Source organism: Galeopterus variegatus, unplaced genomic scaffold (assembly GCF_000696425.1).
Source record: "Galeopterus variegatus unplaced genomic scaffold, G_variegatus-3.0.2 Scaffold14369, whole genome shotgun sequence".
NCBI classification, from domain to species: Eukaryota; Metazoa; Chordata; class Mammalia; order Dermoptera; family Cynocephalidae; genus Galeopterus; species Galeopterus variegatus.
This window is the reverse complement of record NW_007740480.1, coordinates 19755-21704: the sequence shown is the minus strand read 5'-3', so window position 1 is coordinate 21704 and position 1950 is coordinate 19755. Positions and strand designations below refer to the sequence as shown.

Here is a 1950-nt window from a genome sequence, read left to right as displayed (position 1 = left end):
AACGCTCGAGAAATGGGCTCTCCAGGATACATAAGGTCAGACTGAGGCATCAGGAACACTGCAGTGTGCCTCATCTGGGGCAGAAGTGTCCACCCTCTGATCTTGCCCACACTTCCTGCCTCTTGCCTTACTCCTATTGAAGGGAGCCCTTACTTTCCACCCCAGGTTCTCAGGGAGAGGAGAGACTTCATGTTCTGCTGCCCAAGAGGTGCAGTGTGCAAAAGACACCTCTTTCTGGCCCCTCATTCCCTCCTCCCCAAGGAAGGGAGACTTAGCACCACCTTATGCAATATATACTTACGTCTTTATTCATTATCGTCTGTCCCTCCACTAGAACATAGAGCCCGAGGAGGAAGAGAGTTGGTTTATCTTCTTCACTGCTCCTACTCCAGTGCCTACAGTTGTGCCTGAAACAGAGTAGATGCTCTGTAACATGCTGCATGAAGGAAGGAGAGAGGGTCAGGGAAGTAGAAAAGTCAGTGGTCAAAACTTAACACGGAAGAGTTTGTCACTAATATGAGATGCTCTGCATGTCAAGGCTCACATTTCTTTAAAAATTATATTTTTATCACATTTTAAAATTTTGTAACTCGTGGGCACTCAGCACAACAGGGCCATTGATTGGAGAGGCAGGCCCTACAGCCAGAGTTGGCTGCTACAACCTCTTAGGCACTCTGGATTCAGCTTTCAGCCCTGCTATCCACGCTTAGCTGGATGTAAGGCCCTCTCTGGGCACCCCTCCCACCCCAGCAAAGGCTGAGTCTCCATGTACATATTCAGAGCAGGCAGGAGGCTGGCTTTTCTTTCCTGGTGTTACTGCTTCTCCCCTCAGCACTGCAGCAATGGGCCAGCCAGCTGTTTTCCCAGCCTCTGTAAGAGGCCCTGAGGGCCCACTAGAAATGCAGTAACATGGAGAACATCTTATTTAGGGCAGCTCCTCTCAGAACTAAACATAGTTGTAAGCTGCTTCACATAGGGTGTAAAACCCCAAGGAGTGTGCTCTGGTAACAACAGGTAATAATACCTTGGCTGCCTTTGGAGTTTTGCCTTGCTGAGTGGGGTGTACACATTTGGATCCAGAGCTGAATTGCCACAACTAAAGAGGAGAGGCTCCTGGCAGTGACATTCCTGCTTCACTGCTCTTACCGCAGGGAGGCTGCTCTTCTAAATACATGTTCAATGACTGAAGAGGCTCTAAACCAGTACCCTGCCAGGGTGCTCATCACCCCCAGCCCCGTATTGTACCCCACAATGCACCAGTCCTACCAATCCAAACTCACTGCCACCACCAGCCTCTAAGAGCTACCACTGGGTGAATACGACATTTGTTTTAGCCAAATTTCCTCAAAATAAAGAGTCCAATCTATGTCCCATGCTCTCCAAGAGCATCCCAGACTCAGCCCTAAGTTTCATTTCAATGATTTCTTATGGAGTGTTAGGGTAATTCACACCCAGTTTTTTAGCCACTGGAACACTTGTCTCTTAGCATCTACAGCAAGCTAGGTAATAATCCAAATTTAAAAGCAGAAAGTGAAGGCCATATGGAAACTGGGTCAGCATCTCTTAATTGTGTTGATTCAGCAGAAAACCCAGGTCAGTGACATTTTGGCATGGTCTGTATTGTGGTAGAGCCCTTCACTGGACAAGGAGCTCAAGGCATGGTTGATTTTCTTGGCCTGTAAATGAAAGCATTTCCCCTCATCCTTGCCAAAGAGAGTGGAAAAATACTTTTATAGGTTGGTCTACCAACTTTAGCCCGAACAGGTTGGATGACCTACTTGGCTCTGGGTTTCATTGGCCACCTGCTGCCCCAGGGCATCTGGGTGTTTGATCTGCAGATACCCTGGGTTTGTTTATAACCCAAGGTTTCAGGATAGAGGCTCTTTATCTTCCTCCCTTAGCTAAACAGAGAACAATAACCAGAGTGTGTTTAGAAACAAATGAATAAGG

General features: G+C 47.5%; 1 long non-coding RNA gene across 1 annotated transcript in view; it reads right to left on the bottom strand.

Annotated features, from left to right (window-relative positions):
- LOC103581938 overlaps positions 1-411 on the bottom strand; it is an 8230-nt gene extending 7819 nt beyond the window's left edge. Inside the window, exon 1 of the long non-coding RNA XR_549706.1 lies at positions 302-411. This is a non-coding gene — a long non-coding RNA (uncharacterized LOC103581938). The remainder of the gene's footprint in view (positions 1-301) is intronic.
- Positions 412-1950: the final 1539 nt, after the last annotated feature.